Source organism: Hemiscyllium ocellatum, chromosome 36, assembly GCF_020745735.1.
Source record: "Hemiscyllium ocellatum isolate sHemOce1 chromosome 36, sHemOce1.pat.X.cur, whole genome shotgun sequence".
Lineage (NCBI taxonomy): Eukaryota > Metazoa > Chordata > Chondrichthyes > Orectolobiformes > Hemiscylliidae > Hemiscyllium > Hemiscyllium ocellatum.
In genome coordinates, this window is record NC_083436.1 from 26,518,963 (window position 1) to 26,539,773 (window position 20,811).

Genomic DNA, 20,811 nt, shown 5'->3' on the forward strand with positions numbered 1-20,811 from the left:
CATATCCCCTTGGATTTTCTCGCAAGTATGACACACGACAGAACTAAGAATTTCTCTAAGACATGGCAACCCTTTTTGGAATACCTGGACACAGATTTGTCCACACACTAATAAGGGCTTTTATATAGCTGTAATGATTGTGCTTTATAAGTCCAATATCCAGAGAGGGGATCTGTGAACGTATGAATAGGTGAAAATTAATGCTCTCAATATTCAAGAGTTTGTGTTTTGTTTGGCTGAGCTGTAGTTTTTTTTATTTATTATTATACTTTATCTATTATTTATTATTATTTATTGGTTTCTTAGTTATTATTTATTTAGTTAAGTAGTTAGTTGGGGTTTATATATAATATTATATATATATATATATATATATATAAAATATATATATTTGTACATGAGGGCGGTTTGGGTTTTTCCCTTTTTTTGGTGTTCTTTCTTTGTGTTGTTTTGAATTGTATTGTTTTATATTTGTTGTAATATTTTAAAAATCTATTTTTCAACAAAAATATATTTTTAACAAAAGATGATGATAGGAGTGCTTTATGGTGCCTTTGTGCTGTTTCATTTTGGGAAACAAAAATTAGCCTTCTACTCAACTCCCTCTATTCCCTAAATTAATCTGTAGTCATTTACATGGACTTAGCTTTGGTTTCTATATTCATCCTAATTTTTACTTCCTTTGCCTTGCACCATCATTCCTTTGTCATTTAGTCAATCTTGCCTTCTGTCCAACCACAAAGCTCAGTTTTCCATGTTTCTCTTCACCCATCCCTCTTTTCCAGGCTTTGAATTGGCTTAAGAATAGCTCAACGTTAGCATCTGATGAAATGTCACAGAGCTGAAATGTTAACTCTGTCTCTCTCTCTCTCTCTCTCTCTTATTATTTCTCCATTTATGAGTACTCTCCCTCACTGTGAATTCATCCGACCTGCACCACCCCCCACCTACCCCAATTGTAGTGGTGAATAGCAGGGCTCTCCTTCATTTGCAATGTTTGAAAGTTAAATGAGCATTTTTCTTTCTCCACAGGATTCCCCTACACAGGATTCAGGTCTCAAGGTACAGCCAGTTAGTTCACACCCATTTCTAAAAGGACCCCAGTGATTGAAAGGGGACATATGGTTATTATCCCTGAGTCAAAGCTCAAGAGCAGCCATTCATGTCAGCTGGCAGTGGATTTGGCATCTGTAAATATTTTTAAGGCAGTGGTAGACCAATTACTGATTGCTCAGGAGATGAAAGATTGTCGGGAATATGCTGGAATGTAGAGTTGTGGTTAAAATCAGATTGGCCATGATCGTTCTGAATGGCAGAGCTGAGTGGCCTATTCTCTTCCTTGTCCTAAGTTCACATGACCCCAAAATTTCAGCCCATGACGCCAAAACCTCAGCTTACCATTATGGCCTGGATGCCATAGATGCTTCTCATCCAGATGAATGATTCTAGCCCCTGTGGCATCTGTAGTCTCTGTCCATTTTGATGAACAGTCGTAAGTTTTAATGAGCATCTATTGCTTGTAGCACCACAGTTGGTGCCCTGACCTGTCCAGCATGCTTAGTGTTTTCCACCTCTTACTTCTTATTTTACCTCTGTGCTTGCGAAGCAACAGGACTGGCGTCAAACTGCAAATTCCCATATTCTGCTGACATCAGCAGTGTGAGGCTGCCTCCTGCCTGTAGCTAGAAATCAATAACTTCAGGGGAAAGAGGAGAACTACGGAGAATAATTCACCCCATAAATCATTCATTAAATCTGAACTACAGAGTGTGTTCCAGATGCTACACTATTAATTTAAACCATACAGTTTCAAAAAACAGACACAGCTCATTACTTATGTCACAGAAATAGGAAATACTGCAAATACTCAACAGGCCTACTGACATCTGTGGGCTGAGAAACAGAGCTAATGGTTCAGGTTGATGAGCATAACCTTTCATCTGTTGAAAGGTCACAGACCTGAAACACTGATGATTTAAGTACGGCATGTGGGTTTTTAAAAATGTCGTCTGATTTAAATTTGAGTGAATGGATCGTGCAGATTCAATGGAGAGATTAGCCTCCCTCTGTGCCCTAACACCACACGATTCTGTAAGAAACATTGATACTTTTAAAAAAGGCCATGCAATTGTTAAGGTAATACAGATTGAAGGTTGCAGTCCAGAAACACTGGGCGGGATCGTCAGGGCATTCCTGGACCTATAGAAAGGGTAGACTGGGGAACTTAACTGGGCAGGAATTGGGATCACTTTACTATGAATGGATTAGACAGCATGGAATATTAAAGGTGCATTTTTAAAGGGGGGACTGTGTTAGACCTAATCCAATGGAACAAAGCCAGTCAAGGGGTTCAAGTTTCAGTGGGTGAGTGTTTTGGGGATAGTGACCATAACTTTATAAGTTTGAAAATCATTATAAAAAGGGACAAGGATAGAGCAGAAGTTAAGGCATGCCAATTTCAATATCGTCAGACAGGATCTGGCAAACGTAGACTGGGAACAGCTATATTTGGAAAGTGGGAGTCTTTTAAAAGTTGTTGATTGAAATTCAGGGTCAGCATGTTCCTTTAACAGTGAAGGGCACAGACAGCAAGTCCAAGGGATATTGAGCAGTTGATAAAGAAAAGAAGGAACCATATGTCAGGGACAGTGCATTAAAAACAGGAGAGGACATTCAAATATTAGAGGGTGTAGGAGGTAGCTTAAAAACAAACTTAGGAGGCAAAGAGGGGGGGTCACAAAATATCTTTGGCAGACAGATTTTTATTCCTGATGAAGGGCTTTTGCCCGAAATGTCGGTTTCGCTGCTCCTTGGATGCTGCCTGAACTGCTGTGCTCTTCTAGCACCACTGATCCAGAATCTGGTTTCCAGCATCTGCAGTAATTGTTTTTGCCTCATTGATTTAACCCTACTGCGAATCCTCTTGCAAGGATGCCTGCCTTGAAGAAGTTTTCCTCCTCTCTCTACAAGAATCTCAGGGAGTCCCTCTCCCACTGCAACTCCCAGGTCATTTTCTCTGCCCTGAAGCTCTTCAACCATGTCCTGAAACAAACTCGCTACCACAGCCACATTTGCTTCCTCGGTGCCTGCCTCCGTAACCTACTCAGCCCACACGGACTCCCGTCCACCTTTAAACCAGCAGAGTTCGGACCCGAACAGGACAAACAGTACAGATTCAAAAACACCAGCAATGGGCTTTTTATTCCTGATGAAGGGCTTTTGCCCGAAACGTCGGTTTCACTGCTCCTTGGATGCTGCCTGAACTGCTGTGCTCTTCCAGCACCACTGATCCAGATTAAGGAAAACTGCAAGGCTTTTCATGAGTACATTAAGAGTAAGAGGATTACCAGGGAAAGAATGTATGTGTGGAGCCAGTGGGCATAAGCGATGATTTAAAAGAATACTTACATCTATATTCACTGAGGAGAAAGATAATGTAGCTAGGTATTTCATTGGGAATGGGGTAAGGTTCTTGAATATATTAAGATTAATCAGGAAGAGGTATTAAATATTTTAGCAGATATAAAGTCCTCAGGGCCTGATGAGATGTACTCCAGGCTGCTATGGGAAGCCTTGGCAGAAACTGGCAGAACTTTGCCAGTCATTGGTGAAGTGCCAAGTGATTGGAAGATAATCCATGTGGTTCTTTTGTTCAAGAAAGGCAGCATAGAAGGCTAGGTAATTACAAACTAGCTAGTCTGACATCAGTGGTAGGGAATTTATTGGAACACATTCCCAAGGACAGAATTAATTAGTACTTGGAAAGGCAAGGATTGGTCAGGACATGAATTTGTTGGAAGGAGGTCCAGTCTGACTAGTTTAATTAAGTGTTTTGAAAAGGTGATTAAATGTGTTGATAAGGGCAGTGCCATTGATGTGGTTTAACATGTACTTCAGCTAAGTCTTAGACAAAGTTCCACATGGAAGGCTGGTCTAAAACGTAAGGGCTGATGGGATCTAAGGCAAGTTAGCAAACTTGATCCAAAACTGGCTTACAAATAAGAGGCATACGGTACTGGTGAAGGATTGTTTTTGTGACTGGAAGATCTGTGACCAGTGATATGCCACAGGGATTGGTGCTGGGACCATTGTTATAAACACTAATGACTTGGATGTGAATCAGTAGGTTTGCAGATATCATGAAAATTGGAGGCATTGTTGACAGTGAGGAGGATGGTCTCAGGCTATAGGCTGATATTGATCAGTTCTTAAATTGGGCAGGGCAATGGCAGGCGGAATTTAATCCTGATAAGTGCAAAGTGATGCATTTTGGGAGGTCCAATAAGGGATGGGTATGCACAATGAATGGTAGGTCCCAAGGGACCTGAAGTAAAGGGACCTTGGTGTACAAGTCCATAGATCCCTGAAGGTATCAAAACATGTGGACAGGGTGGTGAAGAAGGCAGATGGGATCCTTGCCTTCATTAGCCAGGGTGTAGAACAGAGTAGAGGGTGTAGTGCAGGAAAAGCAGAGCAAGTCAGGCAGCAGACAAAGAGCAGGGGAATCAATGTTTTGGGCAAAAGCCTTTAACTGGGAATGAGGCTTTGAAAGCTTATGATTTCAAATAAACCTTGTGGACTATAACCTGGTGTTGTGTGATTTCTCACTTTGTTCCAAGTTCATAAACATTAGTTAGGCCACAAACGGAATGTTGTGTACAGTTCTACTTACAAAGCTATCAGAAAGACAAGATTGCACTGGAGAAGGTATGGGGGAGATTCACCAGGTAGTTCCCTGGGATGAAAAGTCTCAGTTATGAGGAGAGACTGGATAGGGTGGGGTTTGTTTTGCATGCAGCAGAGAAGCCTGAGGAGGGATCCAATTGAGGTATAGAAATTTATGACAGGCAAAGACACAGTGGATCATGAGAATCTGTTCCTCACAGTAAATGTGTTTAAGACAAGAAGGTATAAGTTTAAATAAGGAGTAAATGATTAAGAGGAGATCTGAGAAAAAAAAGCCTTTCCACCTGGAGAATGGTAGAAATATGAAACGTGCTCCCTGAGAGGGTGGTGGAGGCAGGTATTCTAAACATTTAAGAAGCAGTTGGATGAGCACTCAAAATGCCAGGGCATAGCGGGCTCTGGACCAAGTGCAAGTAAATGGGATTTAATGTAGTTTGGAGTTAGTTGGTGGGCATTAACATGGTGGCTGAAGGGCCTGTTTCTATTCTATGTAACACCATGACTCTTGGAAGTCAAACTTGCAATTTCCAATGATTTTGTAAAACCTCTTACAGCATCTTAGCCAAGTCGTCTTTTCTGACCCCATCAATTGGTAACCTCCTTCACATTCATTAGTATGTCACGAGCACTCACTAACAATCCAGTCCCCTGAAATTGTGTTCATTCTCATGACCATGGAGAATTCCACAGCGTGAACTACTTATGGAGTCAAAGATTCATAGAGTTTTACAGCATGGAAACAGACCCTTCAGTCACGTGCCACATGCTGGTGAGGTGAGGAATAGGGAAAGAAAGGAGTTGAACACGTGGCTAAGGGATGGTGCAGGAGGGAGAGTTTTTGGATAATTGGAGATCTTTTTGGGGTAGGTGGGACCAGAGGGGTACCAATATCCTGGGTGGGAAATTCGCTAAAGCTATTAAGGTGGATTTAAACTAATACAGCAGGGGGATGGGAACCAAAATTATAGGACGGTACAGAAGAGGGTGAGAGTAGGGAATTCCAAAATCAATATCTGACACTGGCAAACGAGAACCTGGATTGAAGTGTGTGTACTTCAACGCGAGGAGCATCCCAAATAAAGTGGATGAACCGGCAGCATGGATTGGCACCTGGGACTTCGATGTTGTGACCATTACGGAGACATGGATAGAGCAGGGACAGGAATGGCTGTTACAAGTTCCGGGATTCAGATGTTTCAGTAAGAACAGAGAAGATGGTAAAAGAGGGGGAGGTGTGACATTGTTGATCAGGGACAATATCACAGTTGTAGAAAGAATGTTTAGGGACTCGTTAACTGAGGTAGTATAGGCTGAGGTTAGAAACAGGAAAGGAGAAGTCACCATGCTGGGAGTTTTCTATAGGCCTCCAAATAGTCCCAGAGATGTAGAGGAAATGATAGCAAAGATGATTCTTGATAGAAGTGAGAGAGACAGGGTAGCTGTCATGACGGACTTCAACTATCCAAATATTGACTGGGATCACTACAGTACAAGTACTATAGATGGGTCAGTTTTTGTCCAGTGTGTGCAGGAGGGCTTCCTGTCACAGTATGTAGACAGGCCTACAAGGGGGCGAAGCCACTTTAGATTTAGTACTGGGTAACGAGCCTGGCCAGGTGTTACGATTTGGAAGTAGGTGAGCACTTAGGAGACAGCAATCACAATTCTGTCAGGTTTACTTTAGTGATGGAAAGGGATAGGTGTACTTCACCGAGCAAGAGTTACAGCTGGGGGAAGGGAAATTACGATGCAATTAGGAAAGATTTAGGAAGCGTAGAATGGGGAAGGAAACTGTAGGGGATGAGCACATTAAAAACGTGGAGCTTATTCAAGGAAAAGCTCCTGTGTGTCCTAGATAAGTATGTACCTGTCAGGCAGGGAGGAAGATATAGAACGCTTGAGACGTGATTTACTAAGGAAGTGGAATCCCTGGTCAAGAAGAAGAAGAAGGCTTATGTTAGGACAAAATGTGAAAACTCAGTAAGGGAGCTTGAGGGTTACAAGGAAGTCAGGAAAGACCTAAAAAGAGAGCTCAAATGAGCTAGGAGGAGACATGAGAAGTTGTTGGTGGATAGGATCAGGGTTAACCCTAAAACTTTCCATAGGTATGTCAGGAATAAAAGAATGACGAGAGTTAAATTAGGGCCAATCAAGGATAATAGTGGGAAGTTGTGTGTGGAGACAGAGGAGAAAGGGGAAGCACTAAATAAATATTTTTCGACAGTGTTCACTATAGAAAATGAAAATGTTGGCGAGGAAGATACAGAGATACTTGCATCTAGACTAGAAGAGATTGAGGTTCACAAGGAAGAGGTATTAGAAATATTACGGAGTGTGAAAATAGACAAATCCTCTGTGCCAGATGGGATCTATCCTAGGATCCTCTGGGAAGCAAGGGATGAGATTGCCGAGCCTTTGGCATTGATCTTCAAATCGTCAATGTCTACAGGAATAGTGCCTGAGGACTGGAGGATAGCAAATGTGGTTCCCTTGTTCAAAAAGGATAGTAGAGACAACCCTAGTAATTACAGACCAGTGAGTCTCACTTCAGTTGTTGGTAAAGTGTTGGAAAAGGTGATAAGAGATACAATTTATAACCATCTAGAAAAGAATAATCTGATCAGGAACAGTCAGCACGGTTTTGTGAAGGGTAGGTCGTGCCTAACGAATCTTAATGAGTTTTTTGACAAAGTGACCAAACGGGTAGATGAGAGTAAACCGGTTGATGTGGTGTATATGGATTTCAGGTAGGCGTTCAAGAAGGTTCCCCACAGTAGGCTATTATACAAAATGCGGAGGAATGGGATTGTGGGAGACATAGCAGTTTAGATCAGTAATTGGCTTGCTGAAAGAAAACAGAGGGTTGTTGTTGATGTAACAAGTTCATCTTGGTGTCCAGTTACTAGCGGCGTACCGCAAGGGTCGGTGTTGGGTCCACTGCTGTTCGTCATTTTTATAAATGACCTGGATGAGGGCTTAGAAGGGTGGGTTAGTAAATTTGCAGACAGCACTAAGGTCAGTGGAGTGGTGGAAAATTATGAAGGATGTAGTAGGTTGCAGAGAGACAGCGATAGGATGCAGAGCTGGGCTGAGAGGTGGCAAATGGAGTTTAATGTGGACAAGTGTGAGGTGATACACTTTGGATGGAGTAATCAGAATGCAAAGTACTGGGCTAAGGGTAGGATTCTTGGGAGTGCAGATGAGCAGAGAGATATCGGTGTCCATGTACATAGATCTCTGAAAGTTGCCACCCAGATTGACAGGATTGTTAAGAAGGCATACTGTGTTTTGGCCTTTATTAATAGAGGAATTGAGTTCCGGAACCAGGAGGTTATGCTGCAGCTGTACAAAGTTCTGGTACGGCCACACTTGGAGTATTGTGTACAGTTCAGGTCACCGCATTATAAGAAGGATGTGGAAGCTTTGGAAAGGGTGCAGAAGAGATTTACTAGGATATTATCTGGTATGGAAGGAATGTCTTACGAGGAAAGGCTGAGAGCCTTAAGGCTGTTCTTGTTAGAGAGAAGAAGGTTGAAAGGTGACTTAATAGAGACATATAAGATAATCAGAGGGTTAGATAGGGTGGACAGGGAGAGCCTTTTTCCAAATATGGGGACAGCAAACACGAGGTGATACAACTTTAAAGTGAAGGGAGATAGGTATAAGACAGATGTCAGAGGTAGTTCCTTTACTTAGAGAGTAGTAAGGGTATGGAATGCTTTGCCTACAACGGTACTAGATTCGCCAAGTTTAAGTGCATTTAAGTCATCACTGGACAGGCAAATGGGCGTACATGGAATAGTGTAGGTGGGGTGGGCTTCAGATTAGTATGACATGGCGGCGCAACATCGAGGGCTGAAGGGTCTGTAATGCGCTGTAATGTTCTACGTTCTATGTTCAGTCCAACTTGCCTGTGTTGATCAGGTATTCTAAACTAGCCTAGTGCCATTTGCCAGTGTTTGGCCTATATCCCTCTCAACCCTACTTATTCATGTATCCATCCAGATGATCTTTAAATGTTGTAATTGGACCCAACTCCACCACTTCCTCTTGCAGCTTGTTCCATACATACACCACCCTTCATGTGAAAATGTTGTCACTCAGGTCTTTTTAAAATCTTTCCCCTCGCACCTTAAACCTATGCCCTCTAGTTTTGGACTCCCCTACCCTGGGAAAAAGAACTTGGCTATTCACATTATCCTGTCATGACATTCTTCAGTCTCTGATGCTCCAGGAAAAACAGCCCCAGTCTATTCAGCCTCTCCCTGTAGCGTAAACCCTTCAACCTTGGCAACATCCTTGCAAATCTTTTCTGCACCATTTTAAGTTTACCAACACCTTTCCGACAACAGGAAGACCAGAACGGAACGCAGTATTCCTAAAGTGGCCTAAACAATGTCCTGTACAGCCACAACGTGACATCCCAACTTCTGTACTCAATGCACTGACCAATAAAGTACCAAACGCCTTCTTCACTACCTTGTCTACCTTAGAGAATAATTTTATAATGCACCATGCTACCAGACCATATCAATCATAATCTGATCTTAAAGCATTATGAGTTGCCGTTTATTAAGGATACAAAATATATCCACATAATCCACATATATCAAAGTTGTACAATAAGCAATGAGTATTTCTTTTTAAAAAAAGCAACCAATCAAATCATTAAACGAATTACATTTAACTGCCATTTTTTCAGGAATTGAAAAGTTCAAGGTGGTATGTAAGAATTGTAGCGCAATGAAGACAAATGAATTGTCATGTTCCACAATATCATGGGCAAACGTACAGAATAGAAATACCGATTTTTATTTCTTAATTAACCTTTAAACACTCAGGTATCAGTCTCTCTGACAGCCTAACATTGTCATTGTACTCTACCAGATCATCTCCTACGTTGAAGGATACTAATGACTATAGTGTCTCAGTCTGAATTGATGCAGTGTCAAGCATCTCCTGTTGTCAGACACCAGCATGGATTTTTTCACAGTACAGAGGAACCTCGATTATCTGAATATCAATTATCTGAATTTCGGATTATCTGAAGAAGAACTCAAGGTCCCACAAAAACATTACATCAAAGATGTCAGTGTATTTAATTTACCTGTACTGAAAAAGATGTGAAAACACTGGCAAAAACGAAGAAACACAAGCACCTCAAGCATCAGTGGCTGGATGTTTTTTGGGTAAAGGAGTTACATAGCCCTTTGCAAAAGTAAGTGTTTTACAGTATTCCCGTCACGTTACCGGGCCGTTCATGAAAAAAATGGCCGGGAAAGTAAACGTATGTGCAAGGCAATGCTTCTGCCTTTCTAATGCGACACAGAGTTCCCGGAAACTGACAAATACTCTTGTGATCGTAGAAGCTATTCGGGACCTTGTTTAATGCTGGGATTTCAGTTACAGTATTTATGTGATGGTAAGGGTTCATTCCTTCTCAATTTAACCTGTAATTTGCAGAATGCAAAGATTAGTTTGTTTAAATAGCAGACTCATTAAACTTATAGATTTAAACAAATTCTCCGGTAGAGCACAGCATTAGGTCAGTATGGCTTCCCTTGTTTAAGGTAAAGTCGATTATACAAATAATCAATTATCTGAACGAAACATTGCATGCCCATCTCATTAATCGAGATTCCTCTGTGTTTTCTCCTCAGGCTGCAGCAATAATTATGAATGTAACCATGCTACAAATGGATTACACCGTGTCCAGGAGAGAGGCCTTGGTTTCGAAGATATTGCTGTCATTTATTTGGCACATCCTAGCAGAGATCAACAACTTACTCCATGTGCCATTCAAGAGCGTCACTGTAATTTCATCAACATTTAAACAGCTAAGTAATGTATACTTTCTAAATACTTCCTACAAGATCAGAAAATCAAACTTGGCAGGACATGCAAGTTTAAAATTTATTTGATGGATATAATCTTTACCGCAGATTAAATTTGTGATGGGCTTGTGTCTTCAACTCATCTATGTAAGTAATTTTATTATTTCCGCATAGATTTACCACAAGCTTAGAGCATTTTATTTTCCCATGAGTGCTGTTTTCAGAAAGGCTGTCACTAATACCTCACAGGACAGAACAAGAAAAGTTGCTCCAGGGTTCTCAGTTTTGAGAGCTGTCATATAGTCATAGAGTCATAGAGATGTACAGCATGGAAACAGACTCTTCGGTCCAACCTGTCCATGCCGACCAAATATCCCAACCCAATCTAGTCCCACGTGCCAGCACCTGGCCCATATCCCTCCAAACCCTTCGAATACCCATCCAAATGCCTCTTAAAAGTTGCAATTGTACCAACCTCCACCACATCCTCTGGCGGTTCATTCCATACATGTACCACCCTCTGTGTGAAAACGTTGCCCCTTAGGTCTCTTTTATATCTTTCCCCTCTCACTCTAAACCTATGCCCTCTAGTTCTGGACTCCCCGACCCCAGGGAACAGACTTTGTCTATTTATCCTAACCATGCTCCTCATAATTTTGCAAACCTCTATAAGGTCACCCCTCAGCCTTTGATGCTCCAGGGAAAACAAACCCAGTCTGTTCGGCCTCTCCCTATAGCTCAAATCCTCCAACCTTGGCAACAACCTTGTAAGTCTATTCTGAACCCTTTCAAGTTTCAAAACATCTTTCCGATAGGAAGGAGACCAGAATTGCATGCAATATCCCAACAGTGGCCTAACCAATGTCCTGTACAGCCACAACATGACCTCCCAACTTCCTTACTCAATACTCTGACCAATAAAAAGAAGCATACCAAACGCCTTCTCCACTATCCTATCTACCTGCGAATCTACTTTCAAGGAGCTATGAACCTGCACTCCAAGGTCTCTTTGTTCAGCAACACTCCCTAGGACCTTACCATTAAGTGTATAAGTCCTGCTAAGATTTGCTTTCCCAAAATGCAGCATCTCACATTTATCTGAATTAAACTCCGTCTGCCACTTCTCAGCCCATTGGTCCATCTGGTCCAGATCCTGTGATAAACGTTCCTGTGATCTCCTATCCAATTCTAATCACTCAAAAAGATTATTTAATTGGTTGGTGCATTTATATTTGTTTCTGTTCTTGACTGACTGGGTCTGTCTGTTCCTCCAATTATTTGCTCTAACTGGCATATTTCATATAATTGCAATAAGACTGACAGATTCAGTGCTGCGGTTCATTAATGATTGAACACATGGGAAACATTGTAAGTCATCTGAGAGATATATGTTTAGGCACTGTGTGTGTTCACCACCTTATTGGTACTAGCTATTTGTACCATTTACAAACCTGACTGTTTTTTTTCCCAATTTGGTGCTCATTTGAAGCTGAGTTAGAAATAATCACTCCCCTCCCTCAATTTGCTGCATTAAGTCTGGATTACAGTAAAGTGGATTTTACTTTTACTTTGGGAGGTAGGATTTGCAGTTTTAAGATAGCCACTGCAAGGCAGTTATATGGCAAGAAAATTCTCACAATAAATGCAGTGAGATTCTTAGATCTCATCACTTTGAATTAGCAATTAAACAACAAGTATTCTGACTCTAGTACAGGTATCTTTCTCAGGAGTAAGAGCACTTACCTTCGTTTCCTTTTAGCCATGAAAGATGCACCTTTGGCCATACTGTCATTAGATTATTCATTCTGAATGGGTGAGAAAGTAATAGAATGCTTAATATCACTGCAGTATACTGGAGAATGAATTAAATGTTAATATTCATTGAACCAAAGAAAAGTTAATGCACAATAAGAGGTCATTCGTTGCATTGGTCAAGAAAAAGAAAGTAGCCACCCATTCCCACGCCCAGGTCAGTAACCTTGCAGGCTACAATGCTTCAGGTAGAGGTCCAGGCCCTTTTGGAGAGGTTAAGGGCTCCTACCTCCTCCATCAAACCAGGCAGAGAATTCCAGCCACCTTCCATACTCTGAATGAAAGAAAAATTTCTCATGTCCCCTCTAATGCTTCTGCTAATCACTTTATATCTGTGCCATTGGTAATTGATCTCTTGGCTAGAGGAAGCAGGTCTTTCCTGTCTACTCTATCTCGACCCCTCAAAATTTTGTACACCTCCATTAAATCATGCCTTAATCTCCTCAGATTTAAGGAAAACAATCGTAACTCACTTGATCTTTCCTTATAATTGCAATTTTAAAGCCCCAATCAACATTCTTGTAAATCTCCTTCATACTCTGTCCAGAGCATTTATGTTTTTTCTGTAATGCAGTGACCTCTGGCTGAACCCGTGGTGTTATGGTTATAGCGTTACATTCTTGCTTTTGTGTTCTATTCTTGGTCCAAGAAAGGAAAGCATCCCATATGCCTTCTTTATCACCTTAACTACCTGTCCTGCCGCCTTCAGGGACCTGTAGACATATACTCTAAGATCTCTCACTTCCTCTCTTGCCTTAATACCCTCCCATGTATCGTGTATTCTCTTGCTTTGATCATCTTCCCCAAATAGGAGAAAGTGAGGACTGCAGATGCTGGAGATCAGAGTCAAGAGTGTGGTGCTGGAAAAGCACAGCAGGTCACACAGCATCCAAGGAACAGGAGAGTTGATGTTTTAGGCATAAACCCTTCATCAGGAATGTCACCTCACACTTCTCGACATTGAACTTCACTCACCATTTCCACCCATTCAACTGAACCATTGATCTCATCCTGTAGTCAATAACCATCCTGTTTACAATCAACTACACAGACAATTTTTGTGTCATCTGCAAATTTCCCAAACCTACGTCCTCCAGTTGAGTTGAGATCATTAATATATGCCATAGCAAAAGATCAACACTGATTAATTAATTTATCATTTTGACTAAGTAACAGCCTACTTTGTCTCTCAGAATCAACTCCAGCAACTTGACCACCACCAAAGTCAGACTGATCGGCCTATAATTATTTGGCCTTTCTCTCACACCTTTTTTAAAAACGGTGCAATATTCACAGACCCCTAATCATCTGGTACCTCACCTGTATCTAGTGAGAATTGGAAAATGATCACTACAGCATTCATTATTTCCACTTCCTATAACAGCCTGGATACTTTGATCATTCACTGATTTTCAAGGATGTCAGTCTTGCTTCATACTTATTGTATCTGATATTTCATACTCATCTGCTTTAACAATAATGACGACATCATTGTTCTCCTTTGTAAGGACAGATTTAAAGTATTCATGAAGAACTCTGCCCGTATCTCCTCCATCCAGGCATAAGTTACCATGTACATCTCTGTTCGGTTTTACTACGTTGCCTGAGAAAGTATGGAGACACATGCACTCGCGCTCAGATCTCCTCTATCGTTTGCCTATCAGGCACTTAAAAGGATAGCAGCAGGCTTTCACCCCAACTGTAGATCCCAGGATATGACATCCTACCTGGATAAAGCTGCCATCCAGTCAGAGGCAGCACTAGGCAGGAGTCCCATGACTGTGAAGTGACTCAGGGAAGAGGTAAGTGCTATAAAGTGCAGTCTTGAAAGGTGGGGATCATGGGAGAAGGTGGCCATGGGAATCTGAAACCAAGACAGTGGGAGTGGCAGCCAGTGACCACCAACCTATCCCATATCCCAACGATCATGCAGAAACTACTGCACGTTGAGACACCATCCCAACTATCACAGCCTACGTAGCCTTACTGGTGAAGTAGACTGCTCATCAGTTGTCCCATTTAGAGCTGAGAAAATTGCAACCAAGATGGGAAAAGGCCTGAAATGATCTATTAATATTTGTTAACTAACTATTTAAGAGTCTTAAATGGAAACCTGGTTGGACAGGCACCTATGGGTTTTTCTGCCCAGAACTTCCTTTCACAGAAGTGGGAAGAGGTCAGGTATTGGTCCCAAAGACAACTCACTTCCCATCTCTTCTGAAGAGTGCCACAAGCTGTATTTTAGTCTAAATCACACTGAGGAGCAGAAAAGGCACACTGAAGAGACTTTCAACCTTTGAACCTCACTTTAATGTTACTTACACGTTATTTGTGCAACATCTGAGCTGTAGGGAAGCTAATAATAATTATACAACTACTTTGATACAGCTAGCTAGATATGAAAGTTTGGACAACTGAAAACTTGATCATATCAGGGATGTTTTGGCATATTTAATCCTGTCACGAGGGCATGTCTGCTGGGAGAGGAGAAATTTATTCTCAAGAAAGACAGTGACCTGTGCAGAATCTCTAAAATTGTCAATTATCAGCTAAACTGTATTAACGGGATAAAAGACAAGAAATTTCATTATGCAGAAAAAAAATTCCAGAAAATGTGAACAACTGACCAGGAAAAAAGAAGTAATAATTTTAGAACAGCCAGCAGAAATATCAAGACTGGAGGGCAATATAAAAATATTGTGAAAAACACAACATAAAAGAAATGTCAAACATCGGGAAAGCAGTACGTGAACTGGAAGGCAAGCCTGTAAAATGTCCACTGAAGATGGTTCTCAAAAAATCATTTTGTATCATACAACAAGTTGGCATTATCAGGTCTGAAGGTGATGAGTGTTTGTGACTCCTAGAATACTCAGTGCAGAAGGAGAGCATTAAATACTTTAACGAGAAAGGATTTCCAAAATCTCAAAAAAGGCATTGATATCGACCAATGAGGAACTAGAAACCACATCTGGATCAAAGAATCTACAACTAACAGAATCTACCAATAAAACAAAGAAGGAAGGAGCAATAAAATCATTCCAAGTATTTCATGTGAATCCTTGCTGTGGTTATTATTGTTTCCCTATGGATTTATTAAATCATAGAGTCATAGAGTTTTACAGCATGGAAACTAACCCTTCAGTCCAACACATCTGGCTGACCAGATATCCCAAACTGATCTCGTTCCATTTGTTAGCTTTTGGCTTATATCCCTCTAAACTCTTCCTATTCATATACCCATCCAGATACCTTGTAAATGTTCTAATTGTACTCACCTCCACAACTCCCTCCGGCAGTTCAAATCCTCCGGTCCTGGCAAAATGCTTGTAGATCTGCGCCCTCTCATGTTTAACAACATCCTTCCTATAGAAGGGAGACCAGAACTGTATGCAGTTTTCTGAAAATGGCCTCTCTGATGTCCTGTACAGCTGTAACATGACCTCCCAACTCCTACACTCAATGCACTTACTGGAGAAAAATCAAGAAAAGGACTAACCATGACAATAGAATCTCTTATTCTGTCTCTGTCAAATGCTTTATTAGAAATATTTGATGCCTAAAGTTTGCATTCAAACGACTTTAATGAGCTATTATATTGTCCACGCAAGCAACCTGGAATAAGACAGAATGCAGTTTCAATATAACTAATATTACCCTGTTCCAGGAGTTTAACAGGGAAGCTCTCAGCCTTTTGAGTTTATGAGCATAATTGTGATTATGAGGTCACTACCTAAGGACAAACTGCTGAGTAAACCACTAAGTAAATGTTCTATCCTACTGAGACAATCTTGACTCATTAAGTATGCTTTTATGTTGAAGTTTATTCAGTGCCACAGCTTCCTTGCTGTACTACTGAATAAACTCAAGAACACCAAATGTCACAATCAGGTCAGATATATTGTACGCAGGAGCCAGGGTCCACTCAAATGGTGTAATCATAACAGTCTTAATACCATATACTGCTGAAAATGGGATCTCAAAGGCAAACTCCGTGGATCCTGATACACTTGATAACTTCACTGCATTCCAACAATTTGAAGCTTAGAATTATGACTTTAACAAAAAAAACCTGACCCAGGATCTTAGAATGTGTAACCTGTAATATTGGAGAAAAAAAGAACAGAGTGAATAAAATAGATTTATCATCAGCAATTAAAAAGAGTCATGGGACTAATATTGACTCATCATTTTTAAACTCTCGACATTATTCTGAGCAGTTTAAGAAGAATAATAAACATTTTAATAAAAAACAGAATTTCCAGAACATTGGAACAAACATCACTGAGGCTGTTAAAGCTCTAATCAACTAGGAGTCCAAGGAGTAGGAGCATCGACGTTTTGAGCAAAAGCCCTTAAAGGGCTTACGCTCGAAATGTCGATTCTCCTGCTCCTCGGATGCTGCCTGACTGGCTGTTCTTCTCCAGCACCACCCTCTTCAACACAGCTCGAATCAAGTCAGGTTTGAAGTATGATGCTAATCATAGTGCAACAAAAAAAAACATTCAGGAGAAAGGCAAAGGAAAGGGCAAAAGCAAAACAAAACAATTAGCTGTGTGGAAAAAGCCGTAATGCTTAAGTTTGTAGCATTAGCCAAGGATCGGTTGATTGAACTTTTGCCTCTGAGTCGCAGTAGAATTGAGGAATCGCAAAGGGTAAAATGGAGTCAGAGTGGATTTGAGAGGACTAGAAGATGTCTAATGTAACATCCCTGTTTAAAAATGGAGGAAGGCAGAACACACGAAATTCAGTTAGACCAATCTCAGTCATAGGTAAGATTATAAAGTCTACTATTAAGGATGAATCAGCACAGCGTCATCACGGGAAGGTTATCCCTGACAAATCTGTTAGATTTCTTTGGGATGTAATGAGCAAATTAGACATAGGAGACCCAGGGGACACGATCTATTTGGATTTACAGAAGACCTTCGACAAGGTACCACATAGGGGACTACTAAATAAGATATGAGCCCATTGTTTTAGAGGTAAGCTACTGACATGGGCAGAGGATTGGCTGACTGGCAGAAGGCAGACAGAAGGGATAAAAGGATCTTTATCAATATGGCAGCCATCGAATAGTGGAGTTCTGCAGGAGTTAGTGTTGGGACCACATCTATTCGCATTGTATATTAATAATCTGGATGAAGGAACTGAGGACATTTTTGCTAAGTTTGCAGATGACACAAAGGTAGGTGGAGGAACAAATAGTGTTGAAGAGGTAGGGAGCGTGCAGAAGGACTTGGACAGGCTGGACAGTGGCAAATGGAATACAATGTGGGAAAGTGTGAGTTTATGCACTTTGGTAGGAAGATTAGAGGTTAGATTAGATTACTTACAGTGTGGAAACAGGCCCTTCGGCCCAACAAGTCCACACCGACCCGCTGAAGCGCAACCCACCCAGACCCATTTACCCCACACTACATATAGACTATTTAAATGGGGAAAGGCGTCACAAATCTGGAGCACAAGGGGACCAAGGGAGTCCAGATTCAGGATTCTCTTAAGATTAACACATTAGTTCAGTTAGCGGTTAGGAAGGCAAATGGGATGTTAGCATTTATTTTAAAAGGGCTACAATGTAAGAGCAAGGATATACTGCTGATGCTGTATGAGGCTCTGGCCAGATCACATTCAGAATATTGTGAGCAGTTTTGGGCCAGTATCTAAGGAAGAATGTTCTGGTCCTGAAGGGAATCCAGTAAAGGTTTACAGGAGTGATTCTGGGGGAGATGAAAGGGCTTGTCATATGAGGATTAGTTGAAGACTCTGGGTCTGTACTCGATAGAGCTTACAAAGATAAGGGGGATATGACTGAAACTTACAGAATATTGAGAAGCCTAACTAGAGTGGGTGTGGAGAAGATGTTTCCACTAGTAGGAGAGACTAGAGAGCACAATCTCAGAATGAAGGCACAATCTTTTAGAACTGAGTTGAGGAAGAATTTCTTCAGTAGAGGGTGATGAATCTGTGCACCATTGACCACATTTAAGATCAAGGTAGACAGGTTCTTGATTAGTAAGGGAATCAAAGGGAAAGAGGAGAGAGGAGGAGAATGTGTTAAGAAACAAATCAACTATGATCAGATGGCAGAGAAATCTCAACAGGCTGAATGGCCTAATTCTGTTTCGATATCCTAAGGTCTTATGAGTCTCAAGGTTTCAGGTACGAGATCTAGTCCAGGGCTTGAATGCTATAATTAAGGCTGACATACCAGTGCAGAACAGAGAGAGTGCTGCATTGTTGGCAATGCGGTCTTTCAGAATTGAGGCCTAATTTGGTGAATCAAAGCGATGCTGTGGTAATATTTTGAAGAGGAGTTGGCACGATTCTTGTTGTTGTGGCCAATATTTATGCTTCAATCAACGTTAAGAAAAAGGTCATCTAGTCATCATTGCAGTTTGTGAGAGCTTTGTGTTTGAAAAATTGGCTGCTACAATTCCTACATCCTTTAAAAATGACTAAATCAGCTGTAAAGTGATTTATGACCTCCAGTGATCCTGAAAATAATTACATAAATGAAAATCTTTCTTTCTTTTTATTTTTAGAGGAGTCTGATTAAGAGAGTTGCTTCATGGTCACAAGAGAAAATATTGAATGGTTTGTATGCATTTTGAAGGAGGATAGATGATTGAGGCAAGAATTAGGTCTATACTTAATGAAAATTAAATCTAAAACAGACTTTATAAATACTTTAAAAAAAGGATAACAAATGCTTGAAATAATTAACTGAACAAGTTAGTGCAGATGAAAACACTAAGGATATATAAACCCTGAATTTTGAGTAGCAGGGGATTAAATTGGGTGGACTGAGGGCTGTTTCTCACTTTGTATCTTCCTCATTTTCATTACATTTGCAACTCATTGAAGTCACTGCATTTAACCTTATGCAGTCCAAATATGAGCTGTCAGTTCAGTCACAACTAGGACAGGTAGGAGAAGATCAACCATAATCTCACTGAATGGCTGAGTGGGATTGATGGGTTGAATGTGGGGTCAAAATTAGAGTAGTGCTAGAAAAGCATAGCAGGTCAGGCAGCATCTGAGGAGCAGGAGCATCATGACTTAAATGGTTAAAGCACTTATCTAGTGAACAGGAGATCCTGCTGTTTGATAAACAAGCAGTGGTGTCTACTTACTGTATCATCTTCATGTTCTGTGGCACCATGGCTTAGATGGTTAAAGTGCCTGTCTAGTAAACAGGAGATCCTGGGTTCAAATCCCAGTGGTGCCTGCTTGCTGTTTTACCTTGATGAGTTGAATGCCTACTTTTCCTCTTGTTTCTTACGCTCTAATGTACAAGTATCATATGGACCATTATGACTGTGAAATTGTTTTATTCCACAGAAAGATGATCATATAGATCAAAAGTTATGATCTGATTTAGTTAATTCAGTTGATACAACTTAGGAAGTATATACCTCGATAGAGGTGTACAAGGTTTGTGAAGGTTTGTAGCTCAGGTTGAGGTTTAGGGTGTAGGTTTGCTCGCTGAGCTGTAGGTTTGATATCCAGATGTTTCATTACCTGGCTAGGTAACATCATCAGTGGCGAACTCCAAGTGAAGCGAAGCTGTTGTCTCCTGCTTTCTATTTATATGTTTGTCCTGGATGGGGTTTGTGGTGATGTCATTTCCTGTTCATTTTCTGAGGGTTTGATAGATGGTATCTAAATCTGTGTGTTTGTTTATGGCGTTGTGGTTGGAGTGCCAGGCCTCTAGGAATTCTCTAGGTACAACCCATGGACAAAACCACGGGTGGTACAGTGGCACAGTGGTTAGCACTGCTGCCTCACAGCGCCAGAGACCCAGGTTCAGTTCGCACCTCGGGCAACTGCCTGTGTGGAGTTTGCACATTCGCCCTGTGTCTGCGTGGGTTTCCTCTGGGTGCTCCAGTTTCCTCCTACAATCCAAAAAAAAAGTGCAGGTTAGGTGAATTGGCCATGCTAAATTGCCCCGTAGTGTTAGGTGAAGGGGCAAATGTAGGGGAATGGGTCTGGGTGGGCTACGCTTCGGCAGGTCGATCTGGACTTGTTGGGCCGAAGGGCCTGTTTCCACACTGTAAGTAATCTAATCTAAGTAAAACCAACGTCATCTACAAAATTCCATACAAGGACTGCCACAAACGCTTCGTAGGACAAACAGAAAGAAAGTTAGCCACCAGGATACACGAACACCAGCTAGCAACAAAAAGACAGGACCCCCCTCTCCCTTATAGCCCTTCACACGGATGAAAAAAAACACCATTTCGACTGGGAAAACACATCTATCCTGGGACAGGCTAAGCAAGACATGCCAGAGAATTCCTAGAGGCCTGGCACTCCAAGCACAACCCCATAAACAAACACATAGATCTAGATACCATTTATCAACCCTCAGAAAACAAACAGGAAATGACATCAGCACAAACTCCAGGGACCCCATCCAGGACAAACGTATAAATAGAAATCAGGAGACAATAGCTTCGCTTCACTTGGAGGTCGC

The 20,811-nt window shown here is 41.2% G+C and overlaps 1 non-coding gene across 1 annotated transcript; it reads left to right on the forward strand.

The window, feature by feature from the left end:
• Window positions 1-19,489: 19,489 nt before the first annotated feature.
• trnat-agu (transfer RNA threonine (anticodon AGU)) lies at window positions 19,490-19,563 on the forward strand. Its single transcript has one exon. It is a non-coding gene; the product is annotated as a tRNA-Thr (tRNA).
• Window positions 19,564-20,811: the final 1,248 nt, after the last annotated feature.